Source organism: Rhinopithecus roxellana, chromosome 2, assembly GCF_007565055.1.
Source record: "Rhinopithecus roxellana isolate Shanxi Qingling chromosome 2, ASM756505v1, whole genome shotgun sequence".
Lineage (NCBI taxonomy): Eukaryota > Metazoa > Chordata > Mammalia > Primates > Cercopithecidae > Rhinopithecus > Rhinopithecus roxellana.
This window is the reverse complement of record NC_044550.1, coordinates 36110948-36124721: the sequence shown is the minus strand read 5'-3', so window position 1 is coordinate 36124721 and position 13774 is coordinate 36110948. Positions and strand designations below refer to the sequence as shown.

At 38.0% G+C, this 13774-nt stretch overlaps 1 non-coding gene and 1 pseudogene across 2 annotated transcripts; one reads left to right on the top strand and one right to left on the bottom strand.

Annotated features, from left to right (window-relative positions):
* The first annotated feature begins 1534 nt into the window (after positions 1-1534).
* On the top strand, positions 1535-2130 carry LOC104661775 (annotated as a pseudogene). Its single transcript, XR_004053667.1, has one exon. The product of XR_004053667.1 is annotated as a chromobox protein homolog 3 pseudogene (transcript).
* An 8791-nt stretch (positions 2131-10921) lies between these two features.
* Positions 10922-11023, bottom strand: LOC115895887. Its single transcript, XR_004055963.1, has one exon. It is a non-coding gene; the product is annotated as a U6 spliceosomal RNA (small nuclear RNA).
* Positions 11024-13774: the final 2751 nt, after the last annotated feature.

The following is a 13774-nucleotide window of genomic DNA, read 5'->3' as shown; positions in this document are numbered from 1 at the left end:
CTTAGACTACTTCAGGTAAAAACAAACTGTTTCTGGTAGTCCTTGCAAACTAGTATGGAAACAGAAATATTTGCAAGTCAATAATGGCATACTAAGTGCCAGGGACTCTTGATTTGTTCCAGAAATGAGATGACATCTAAATATCAACCGCAGTTGGAGTCACCTAATTAAGTTTTTGATAACATGTGGTTATTCTCTAGGATCCCTCCAACCTTTGTATAGGCTGAACAAGCAAATTGAATGGGGATGTGAGAGTTATGACTACCCTTGCTTTTTGTCACATCTTTAATGATGAAGCTAATCTCTGAAGTTCCATCAGGGATAAGGTACTACTTGTGGTTTCCAATACTGGTAAGGGCAGGAATTTCCAGGGGCTTCCACTTGACTCATTTTTACCATAATGGCCCTCAATGGGTAAAGATTCAATGAGACCACTGCAGAACATGCAACAGAATTCTCCTACCTCTGAGTTATCCCACCTGAGTAAGCAGAGAGCTGCCTTATGTATCCACCCCTCAGTTACTGGCTGAGGGCTGTTCTCACGTATAGGAGGAATAGAATCTGGAGGCCAGAGAGAAACTGAACAGGGCACCTGCAGCATCTGCTACAGTTATTTGGATGGGGAGGTTTCTGAGTTCTACTTTTAACGCACTGAGAAGTTAATGACATCTAGCAGGCTGTTGGATTAGTGAGTCTGAAATTGAGGAAAGAGAGTTCTAGCTCTTCCCCTATATTCCCATGGCTCTGTGCTTAGCTCTGTCATAGCATTTACTATGCTTTACTTGAATGACCTACTTATGTGCTTGCCTTTTGACCAGAATGGAAAGGGGCAGTATCTTTTTTTGTTGTTGCTTTTCTGAAGTGCCCATTCTGGGGCCTGCCACACAATAGTTGCTCATTAAGTGAAGTGCATGTTTTTCTCCTCACCAATATTCCTGTGCTGTTTTAGAAAACTCTTCCAGAAATGGTACAGTAACAGCTATATATAACTGAGAGAGCATCAGCTGCATTTGGACACTGGCCTTGTGCCTAGTTACCTTTGGGCAGTGGGGAAAATACTCTTCCCAGGGAAAGCTGGAGTGGTTGGAGTCTATAATTAACATATAGTGTGTATGCTAATATTGTATGTCCTATACTAGGATACAATGCAATGTACATGCATTTAATTGATTGTCTTGCACTCTAAAAGAATGCTAAGTCATTTATTGACACCACATGCAATTCCTAAAACTCAAAAATTGACTGATAGTAGTCATACAGAGTTTACAGGAATTACATTATTTCCTGAGAATAAAAACAATGAATTATTAACAGTAAGGCAAAGTAGGCCAGGCACGGTAGCTCACACCTGTAATCCCAGCACTTTGGGAAGCTGAGGTGGGCAGATCAACTGAGGCTGGGAGTTTGAGACCAGCCTGGCCAACAAGGGGAAACCCCATCTCTACTAAAAATACAAAACACTGATGCTGCAGACCCGCTACCCAGAGCAGCTCGGAGGCGGTGAATAATAGCTCTTCAAGTCTGCAATTAAAAAATGGCCTCCAATAAAACTACATTGCAAAAAATGGGGGAAAAAAAAAAAACAGAATGGAAAGAGTAAAAAAGTTGAAGAGGCAGAGCCGGAAGAATTTGTGGTGGAAAAAGAACTAGATCGACGTGTAGTGAATGGGGAAAGTGGAATATTTCCTGAAGTGGAAGGGATTTACAGATGCTGACAATACTTGGGAACCTGAAGAAAATTTAGATTGTCCAGAGTTGATTGAAGCATTTCTTAACTCTCAGAAAGCTGGCAAAGAAAAAGATGGTACAAAAGGAAAATCTTTATCTGACAGTGAATCTGATGACAGCAAATCAAAGAAGAAAAGAGATGCTGTTGACAAACCAATAGGATTTGCCAGAGGTCTTGATCCTGAAAGAATAATTGGTGCCACAGACAGCAGTGGAGAATTGATGTTTCTTATGAAATGGAAAGATTCAGATGAGGCAGACTTGGTGCTGGCGAAAGAGGCAAAAATGAAGTGTCGTCAAATTGTAATTGCTTTTTATGAAGAGAGACTAACTTGGCATTCTTGTCCAGAAGATGAAGCTCAATAATTGTTCACATTGTTTTTTTATATATATTTACATATATATATAAAATTTGGGTCTTGGATTTTGATTTACTAGTGTGACGAAATAACTACATCCTAATGAAAATCAAGTTTGATATGTTTGTTTTGAAAGTAGCATTGGAAGAGTTGTTGGGGTTTTTTTTTTTTGCATCCATAGCACTGGTTACTTTGAACAAATAAATAAAAGCTTTCTGTAGTTGCTTCCTTTATCAGAAAAGGAAAAATACAAAAAATTAGCTGGACATGGTTGCAGGCACCTGTAATCCCAGTTACTAGGGAGGCTGAGGTAGGAGAATTGCTTTAACCCAGGAGGTGGAGGTTCCAGTGAGCTGAGACCATGCCACCACACTCTAGCCTGGGTGACAGAGTGAAACTCCACCTCAAAAAAAAAAAAAAAAAAAAAAAAAAAAGAAAAGAAAAGAAAAAGAAAACCCAGTAAGACAAAGCATATGAATCATACTGTTTCTTATAAATAGGAAATTGATTATCACAACAAACCCGTATATGAAAGGAAATGCAGTTTGGTCTGAAATAGAATTTCAGTGTATATTTTAGAGTCATTAAAACCTAATGATCAAGTTTCTTCAGTAGCATTAACAAATAAACAGGTGTTTGATTCCCAGTACTTGTGCAACTGGTTGGGATAAGATCAGAAGTTACCACAGTTCAGTGGCTTCTGAGAACATACAGCACTCTACACTTACAAAGAAATAAAACAATAACTGCTTGGTTTATATTATTATTGCTCAATATGCTACATACTATAATTCACCAAAAAATTTATACTTTTCAATTGAGTATCCTGAGGTTTTTGTTTTGTTTCTTTTTGTTTTAAATGGAATCACCGGAAGGTTAGCATAATTTGGAGCCAGAATTGCCCACACAGCTGTCAGGTTTCCTGGGCACATTGCAGATCTGAATTTGGGTCATAAACAGCTTGGAGATTTCTGACCTCAAGGGCTGTAGGGGAAATCGAATTAAGCCTGTGAGAGGTAGCACATAGCTTTCCTCCATGGTGACCCACTTTGTTCACCTCTCAGGACAAAAAAGGAAAAGACAGCTGGGTGGCAACAGCCAAAGCCATCTGTTGTAGAAATGGGCACAGAGTTTAGATTTGCAAGGACAGGGCAATATACAAACAAAAGCAAAGAGAAAGAAATAGGTAATTACTGAAATGTCCTTGTAAGAAATAAACAGGCAAAGTTAATTCTTATCCAAACATTTTATGAATGTAATATTCATCAAATGTTATTGATGCTGATCCTTGGGCTTGGCAACAACATTCTTGGTATGCAAAATTTGTTTATATAGTTTGTGTGCAGGTTGGTTCATCCAATTACCTAATAAGGACAAGGTTCAGTTTTTATATTGACCAGTTAGCTCTGTACAGAGAAAAGCTCTGCTCCTTTGCTCTAGCTTGCATGGTATCCAGTTGAGGTCTCTTCCAAGCAGGGTTTTGATCATGTGAATAGTTTGGAATACACTGTTACAATTATTGGAAGAACAACTTAAAACAATGTTTTCTTTTATACGGGTAAGAAGATAAGTGACAATAAGAAATACTAGTTACTCTTACCAAGCCCTTATCACAAACTATGTTGCACTTAAGCTGTCTCTCTCTCTCTATTGTCTCATTTAATCCTTATAAAACTGCCATTTTTCAGGTAAGGAAACGGGCTTTGAAAAGTTAAGTAGCTTGCCATATAAGTCATATAGAGATAAAATAGTAAAGCTGAAATTTGAACCCAAGATAATAATTTACATTTGCTTAGCATTTTATGGTTTACTAATTGTGTTTACATACATTCTTTCACTTAATCTTCCCAGACAGTCTTGTGAGATAGTCATAGTTATAACCTTACTTTTACAAATGCGGGAGACGGGGCTTTCAGAGGTCACTCAGCTAGCAGATGTCAGAGCCAGTACAAAAAGCTGAGTGTACTGATTCCAGGTTTCAAGATCTTTTAACCATTAGACAGCTAAGGTCTGGGATATGTGTATTTATTGTGAAGTTCAAGTCTGTATAGTACAAAATGAAATGTAGATTTCATAATTATCCAGATTATTCAGGCTTTAGAGGGTCCAGATGCTTCATTTTTGTTTAATGAAATTAACAACATAACCGGAGAGGGGGAGTGGGTGGGAGGGGGTGAATAATGAGAAATTACTTTTAATGGGTACAATGTATAATACTCAGGTGATGGATACCCCAAAAGTCCTGATATCACCATTAAACAATCTATGCATGTAACAAAATTACACTTGTATCTCATACATTTATACAAATTTAAACACACACACACACACACACACACACACACACACAAAAGACCTTCATATTTACCCACTCTAGAAGTTGTGTAGTTAACTGATTAAAATTACATGGAATGTATTTTCTTTTTTCTATTTTAATGTTTATATATTAGCTATACAATAAGCTCTTATTTAATGTCATTGATAGAGTCTTGGAAACTTCAACTTTAAGGGAAATGATGTATAATAAAACGAATTTTACCATAGGCTAATTGATACAAAAAACAGTGAAGTTTCTACAGCATATTTCTTGCCACAAAAAAAAAAAAAAATCACCAAACTTCTAAATAAAGATCTCAGACACTTCTAATATTAAACATTAAAATAAATGTGAGCTATTTAAAAGAAAGAAATTAAGAATATAAATAAAATGTTACCAGTGAAGCATATGGAATATTATAAACAAATTTTTCTAGAGATGGGGGGGGTCTCACTATTTTGCCTGGGCTGGTCTTGAACTCCTGGTCCCAAGTGATCCTCCTGCCTCAGACTTCCAAAGGGCTGGGATTATGGGCACGAGTCATCACAACTGGCCAGACTATATATTTTTATACAATGGAATTATATGGCAATAAAATTTACTATGGCTATAGGCAAACATGGATGAAGCTCAAAGACGAAGTTAGAAAAAAAAGTCACAAAAGATATACTCAGTGTGATTTTACTTATATAAACTTTAAAAACTAAACAACATATTATTTAGGGATACAGATAAACTATTTTTAAAAGGAAGGGAATGATTAACTGAATATTTGGTACTAGGGTTACTTTCGGAGAGAGAGAGTAGGGGATGTGATCCAGGAAGAGCATCCAGAGGTTTCAGATTATATTCTATTGATTAACTTGGGTAGTGGATACATGATTACTTGTTTTGTCGATGGTATTTACTTATTTATATTTTTAGAGAGAGGGTCCTGCTTTGTTGCCCAGGCCAGAGTGCAGTGGCTCGAACATAGCTTACTGCAGCCTTCAACTCCTGCCTCAGCCTCCTGAGTAGCTAGGACTACAGGTATGCACCGCCATGCCTGGCAAATTAAAAAAAAGTTTTGTAGAGATGAGGTCTCTCTGTGTTGCTCAGGCTGGTCTTGAACTCCTGGCCTCAAGTGAACCTCCCTCCTTGGCTTCCCAGAGTACTGGGATTACAGGTGTGAACTACCATGCCCAGCCTTTATTGATGGTCTTTACGTTGAACATACGTATACTCTCTTGTTTGTGTATTTTACAATACAACTATATATATATATATATTTCAGAAAAGAGACCAGAAGAATGTACATTACCACAATAACATTAGTTGTATTAGATTGTTTGGTTACAGGTGATTTTATTTTTCTTTTTCCACATTTTCTGTAGTGTGCTATTATTACTTTCATGATTAAAATAAGTAACCCTGGCCAGGAGTAGTGGCTCACGCCTGGTAATCCCAGCACTTTGGGAGGCGGAGGTGGGCAGATCATGAGGTCAGGAGATCAAGACCATCCTGGCTAACATGATGAAACCCAGTCTCTACTAAAAATACAAAAAAATTAGCTGGGTGTGGTGGTGGGTGCCTGTACTCCCAGCTACTCGGGAGGCTGAGGCAGGAGAATGGCGTGAACCTGGGAGGCGGAGGTTGCAGTGAGCCGAGATCACGCCACTGCACTCCAGCCTGGGCGACAGAACCAGACTCCAACTCAAAAAAAAAAAAAAAATATATATATATATATATATGTGTGTGTGTGTGTGTGTGTGTGTGTGTGTGTGAAAGATGTAGTTACTCTGAAGTAAAATAGACCACTTAAGGATTTATTATTCTATGTGGAATAATATGTGGAAAATAAATGTGGAAAAAGAAAAACAAAATCACCTGTAACCAAACAATCTAATACAACTAATGTTGTTGTGGTAATGTACATTTTTCTGGTCTCTACTCAGGAGGCTGAGGCTAGAGAATCACTTGAACCTGGGAGGTGGAGGTTGCAGTGAGCTGAGATTGTGCCATTGTACTCCAGCCTGGGCAACAAGAGTGAAGATCTGTCTCAAAAAAAAAAAAAAAGTAACCCTTACAGGGAAATGGCAATAATCTCACTTAGCCTAAATAAGGGAAAAGTATAACCCGAAGTAGTTTTAGTTAGGATAATGGGTTTCACAAATATACCGGAAGCACCAATGTCAAAAGGACATCTGGAAGGTGGAAGTTCTACCCACGTGTACTCTTGAGTCTCTTAGATGTTGTTAATCTGTTCTTGTGCAGAACTGCTCATTCTTAAAAATATACGAAATATTCTGAGTTGAAAGGAGAAGACAGTCACACAGTGAAATCTCTCTCTCCCTCCTGAGATAACTATCCTCTCCGTTTTGCTGCTATCCTTTCTACACACTGCTATCGTCGGGAAACTTGCATAACATATTGTGATTTGTAATTCTGTTCTCTCCCATTAGGCTCTGAGCTCTCTGAGAGTAGGGTCTAAACCATAGTCATTTTGTATCTACTGTTTCCTCCACTATGTCTGGAATAATTAGCTGCCCAGACAACTTTTATTAAACTGAACAGAAGAAGCAATGAAGATTTTTAAATGCTACATTTATAAGACACATGGCTATGGAAACCTGAATATTCTTGGAAGCTAATCTTCATGCAGAATGAGTCAATATGTTTCTGTCCTGTTTAAATACAAAATCTTCAGATAGTATATTATTTATGTCCATCATAAAAACTTAACAAACATTGCACAACACAATAAGCACAATAAATTTGTAACTTCTGGCACATTTCGAAAGAAGTTTCTTTTCTATGAACTCTTTTTGTCCACCTCTTACTATCTCTACCTCCTAGAATCCAGCACAGGCTGTAAACCTCAAACCTGTTATTTTTAGCAGTGAGTTAGCAGAGGGCCTTGACTTCCTCTTAGAATGATGGTATGCAGCTTCTGAGAATATAATAGCAGAGCTAATAATGGTAGAGTCATCAGAGTATTTGCTGATTACCATCTTCTGTTATAAAGACTTTAAAAACTCTTCCTTATCATAAGGTGGAAAAGAAGCCACGTGTCTGCAAAATAGTCCTTATCAGGAGGAACAGGAACACAGCACAATTTCTTTCTGGCCCCTAAACATTTGCAAACTACTGATACAACACACTCACATGATGTCTCAGATCTTTAGACACCTCACCCAGGCAGAAAAGAAGGAGCCTCATTTTTCTTCCCCTGCTGCTTTCCTGAGATTTGAGTGGTGGGACTGTGTTGAAACAACTGGCTGGCTTTTTTTAAGAAACATGTTAATTCAAAACTCTAGGGTAAGGGTAGTTGATCCTGGTAGGCCTGGTCTGTCTAGACAGTTTCTTTTCAGATTAGTTTGACAGAGATAAGATAAGATTTCTCAAAAGCATATTTGCTTTCTATTGAAGAAAAACAAAAAACAAAGGAAACACACACCCCCACCCCACCCCCACACATGTATGCAGGTGACCAGTGATTACATTTCCTAATAAAACTCCCAATCCCAATTGCCTGTGCTTAAACTAACCTAAACTACCGATGCAGCCATTTTGAGTGAACTTAATAGGAAACATAGCCAAATAGATCTTCTTCCTGGTATTCGAGAAGAAGGAAAATAAAACAATTCAGATATAAGCTTGATCTATGTAACATAGTCACTAGGCTTGATTTATGTAACATAGTAACTATATGTCACTGTAAAATAGTGGTTAAGAGTGTGGATACTAGAGTCAGATTGTCTAGGTTTGAACACCGATTCCACCACTGTCTAGCTGTGGGATTAAGTTACATAAACTCCCTGGGCCTCTATTTCTGGGTCTGTGTGACGGTACTTACCACTTGTGTGTGTTACAGGCATTAAAGTTATGTCAGGACACATAAATCACTGAATATGGTGCTTGACAACTTCATTATTGATTACTACATATAGATTATTATAAAGCTAATGAAATTTAGCTTCAGGGGCCCTCATTTGCACAGACTCTTTCCAAGTTCTCAGGAGTGGCCCCAGCAGAGTGTTCATGTGATGGTTAATTTTATGTCAACTTGACTGAACTAAGGGATGCCCAGGTAGCTGGTAAAACACATTATTTTGGGGTGTATCTGTGAAAGCATTTCCAGAAGAGAAGGGCATTCGGATCAGTAGGCTAGTAAAGAAGACCACCCTCACCAATGTGGGTGGGCATTATCCACTACGCTGAAGGCCTGAATAGAACAAAACGGCGGAGGAGAAGGGTGAATTTTCCCTTGCTGCTTGAGCTGGGACATTCATCTTCTCCTGCCTTGGATATCAGTGCTCCTTACTCTCAGGCCTTTGGACTTGCACTGGGACTTAACACTATTGGTTTCCCTGGTTCTCAGGCCTTTGGGCCTTGTACTGGAACTACACCACCCGGTTTCATGGGCCTCCAGCTTGCAGACAGCAGATTGTGGGATTTCTCAGCTTCCATAATTGCACAAGCCAATCCCTCATTATAAATCTCCTTCTATATACAGTCATGCATTGCTTAATGATGAAGATAAGTTTTGAGAAATGCATCATTAGGCACTTTTATTATTGTGTAAACATCATAGAGTGTACTTACACAAATTGTGGTAGTATAGCTTACTACACACCTAAGCTATATGGTATAACCTACTGTCCTAGGCTACAAATCTTTGCAGTATGTTAGTGTACAGAATACTGTAGATAACTCTAACAAAATGGTAAATATTTGTGTATTTAAACATATCTAAACAGATTAAAGCTACAATAAAAATACAATGTTATAATATTATGGAACCACTGTTATATATATGGTATGTTACTGATCGAAACATCATTTTGCTGTGCACGACTGTATATCTATATATATCCTATTGGTTTTGTTTCTCTTAAGAACCCTGACTGATATAGTTCACATATATATTTTTTTGAGTTTTGTGAAAGTAAGTGATTTTAATTACAATCAGTTAGGGCTGCTATCTTTCTCCATGTCAAATTTCACTGTATCATTTTCCCTTGAATTTAGAGGTGCTTGAGTGTCTACCAGCATTTTGGAGATCTAAGGGGAAGTTGAGTTGAGAACATATCATTTAACTAAAATTTAAAAACACATTTTGGATTGTTCCAATAAAACAATGAGAAATTATAAAATCCTAATTTGGATATAAAAGAAAGGTGCTCTGTTTTGTTATCTAAAAGTGCTTTTAATGAAGAACTAAGCGAAAATTTACATAAAAAGTTAATGGGATATGAAATAAAAGTGATAAAAATGCATGACGATATTTGCTTCTTGTTCAGATACCAAGAAGCAAACTATGTATAATACTTTTTTCCAGATCATTCGAAAACCAGTGCTTCCTTAGAAGGAAAAGAGAAATTTTTAAAAGTAATGGGTAAACTCTTGGATTGTTTGATACTCTATTAAGAGGAAGGAATCATAAAATCATATAAAAATATAGAAATTTCTTGCTGATTTGATACAAAATACTGACACTGACAAAGATGACATAAACCTCAAAATATGCTTCTGCAATAAAGAAACAGATGAGAAGCTAAATAATGAGTCTGTCCGTTTTCACTGGTATCCTGGATTTTTTATAGCTCGTACGCAGAAAAAGCTTGGTAAAGATTTTCCCAAATCTGATATCAACCATAAAATATACTATGGTATTAATAATGAATTATAAAACTGAAATAAACATTTTAAAACAGCAACAATTTTTTAAAAACAAAAGTTGATTAGCCATGTTAGAGGAAAAACTAAATTTTAAAATATGTTCTCTACAGAAAATTATATTAATATGTTATTATCATATGAAAAGGTGATCAGAGAGCATACAGCCAAAAATATTGGTAAAAAGTTATATAGCCATATGTCAGGCAGTTTATTAATAAAAAAAATGGGATTTTCCAGATTTTGTGTGTTTGTGCATGTAAAAGATGATTTTCCAGATATGGTCATCACAGTATCTCCTATCCCACATGCTCTTGTAATAAGGTGATTGACACAGCTCTCATTGAGAGGTGGAATCTATGTTCCTTCTCTCTGAACCTGAGCAGATGTGACTGTAGCTGAAAGGACGTTGTAGTTGACAGAATAAAGGTCCCTCAAAAATGTCCACATCCTATTCCTCACCACCTGTGAATATGTTATGTAATATAGCAAGATGGAATTAAGGTTACAAATCTGACCTTTTTTCTTTTCTTTTTTCTGTTTTTTTTTTTTTTTTTTTTTTTTTTTTTTGAGACAGGGTCTTTCTCTGTCACCCAGCCTAGAGTGCAGTGGCGTGAACATGGCTCACTGCAACCTTGACCTGGACTCAAGTGATTCTCCCACCTCAGCCTCCCAAGCTGAGACTACAGGCGCATGCCACCATGCCTGGCTAATTTTTAAAATTTTTGTAGAGATAACATCTTGCCATGTTGCCCAGGCTGGTCTAGAACCCCTGGGCTCAGGCAATCCTCCCACCTCGGCCTCCCAAAGTGCAGGAATTACAGACATGAGCCACCATGCCCAAACTTTTCTTTTTCTCAAAAATACAGAACACTTCACAAATTTGCCTGCCATCCTTGCATGGGGGCCATGCTAATCTTCTCTGTAACATTCCAATTTTAATATATGTGGTGGCTCGCGCCTGTAATCCCAGCACTTTGGGAGGCTGAAGTGGGCATTTGAGGTCAGGAATTCAAAACCAACCTGGCCAAGAGGGCAAAACCCCATCTCTACCGAAAATACAAAAATTAGCAGGGCGTGGTGGTGCACACCTATAATTCCAGCTACTTGGGAGGCTGAGACAGAATCACTTGAACCCAGGAGGCAGACATTGCAGTGAGCCGAGATCGTGCCACTGCACTCCAGCCTGGGTGACAGAGTAAGACTCCACCTCAAAACAAACAAACAAAAAAAACCCCACACAAAAACAAACAAAACAAAAACAAAAACAAAACAATTTTAATATATGTGATGCTGAAGCAAGCACCAGCTGCCCTTGAGATGGTGAAACTATACTGGACTATTCAGGTGAGCCCAATATAATCACTAAGGTCCTTGTAGTTGGAAGTGGGAGGCAGAAGAGTCAGAGTCAAGAGAGATCTGGAGTTGCCATGATGCTGGCTTTAAAGATGGAGGAAGGGTCACAAGCCAAGGAACGCAGGTGGCCTGTAGGTGCTGGAAAAGGCAAGAAAATGAATACTCTCTAGAGCCTTCAGAAGGACTGCAGCCCTGCCGCCACCTTGATTTTAACCCAGGGAGACCCATTTCGAACTTCTGACCTCCAGAACTATATGATAAACATTTGTTGTTTTAAATCACTAAATTTATGGTAATTTCCTAGACCATCAGTGTGAAACTAATAAAGATGCTATCTGACTGCCAAGGCTGGTTCGTAAAAGGAGACACAGTGTTCACCTGATTTTCTTCAGGCCCTGACACCATGCCATGAGGAAATGGAAAGACCACGTGGAGTGGTTACATTTAAGTGTTCCAGCCACCAGCCTCAGCTGAGGTCGCAGCCCACAGTCAGCATCACTCCAGACACGTGAGTGGCAGCAAGATGGCAGCTGCAGTTACCATCTGATTACAACTTCATAAGACACCCTGAGCAAGGGCTGCCCAGCTGAGCTCAACCAACGCCCAGACCTGTGAGTGATGATAATAAAATTATTGTTGTTTTGAGTCACTAAGTTTTGGGGTGATTCATTATACAGCAGTAGATAGCTGGAGTAGTGGGTATATAACAACTTTTAAAAATTTACACTTTGTCTTGAATTGTCTCATTTTAAATAAGTATTCACTTTCATATTTACTTTTGTATTTGTAAATCCTACCTTTTTTCCTAGAGAGAGCCCCTCCAAATAGTAAAGCTTCAAACCTACTGCCTTAAATCTGGTTCTACTTCTACACGTAGCCACAATTTCTTATTCAGAATGTGGTAGAAAACATAAAAATATATGTAATTAAACAGACCTAAGGATCTGTGATATAAAGCAGTCTTTCCTTTCTTCTGAGACAGTCTTGCTCTGTCGCTGGGCTGAAGTGCAGTGGCGCGATCACGGCTCACGGCAACCTCCACTTCCCGGGTTCAAGTGATTCTCCTGTCTCAGTCTCCCAAGTAGCTGGGACTACAGGCGTGCACCACCACGCCCAGCTAATTTTTGTATTTTTAGTAGAGACAGGGTTTCACCAGCAGTCTTTATTTTTAAAGTTAAAAAAAAAAAACTTTCACTTTGAAAACACTTTAAAATGTTAACAGAAGCAAATTTTAAGCTTTTTTAAAATACTCTAAGTTCTAGGGTACATGTGCACAATGTAAAGGTTTGTTACATATGTATACATGTGCTATGTTGGTGTGCTGCACCCATTAAATTTTAAGCTTATATCACTTATCCATATCACTTTAAACATTAGTTGCCTTTTCATTTGAGATTAAAAAAGAGATCATGACTCTCACAGACAGTAAAACTTATTTTGGAAATATGATGATATAGTCAACAGATGTATCCTAAGTTACTCTTTGCTGACAGTGTCAACTTCATATAGCATTGTGAAGTCAAGAAAAGACAGGAAATCTCTGAGTTAGGTCATGGTTCTTGGAACAAACTATGAAGGAAAAATGTGTTATGTAAAGAAGCATGTACAATGTTCCAGAATGTAGCCTGGGCCACTTAAAATATATTTTAAGATGATTTTGAGATGATTAGTTCTCATTTCTGGCATTGCCAAATTCTCAGTTCACTCTCCTCTGCCAGCCTTTTCACATCATGTCAAAGCTACTTCATTTATTTCAATTGATTCTTCCTGTAAAAGAGGGAGCACTGGATAACAAAGTACTGAGTCGGGCTTCAGAGTCCACCGAGCATTGACTTCTCAAGTTCTCAGGTTGCAGAGATAGTTTATACAAGGCTAACTCTCTTGCAGGCTAGTAGAACTGGGAGGGGCTAAACTGGGTGGCTGGAAAAACTGGTCCTCTTGCTCTAGTCATTCAGATGGTGTCTACAGTGTGGATAATTTCCACAATTTCAAAGCCAACCCTACATAGATAAACACTATGAATGTTTATGAATATGGCCAACCCTTGCACAAACACTCTTCCAAAAAAACAGGGCATGCTTCTAGTATTAACAACAAAAGCAACAAAATATACAGTAAATGAATTATAGAATGTTGATTTCGAATGTATAGTAAATGGATTGTAAAATGTTGATTTCAAATTTGAGATGATCTTGTTTGTGGAAAAATCAGAAAGGAGAATATATGAGATGCCTCACTGACTTATTCTACTGATTGCTTGAAGAAAGAGATTAATCATCTGCTATACAAATCATCTCATTCTTGCAGGTTCTGATTTAAAAATGAGCTCTTGGTTGAAAAATCTGCATCACTTCAA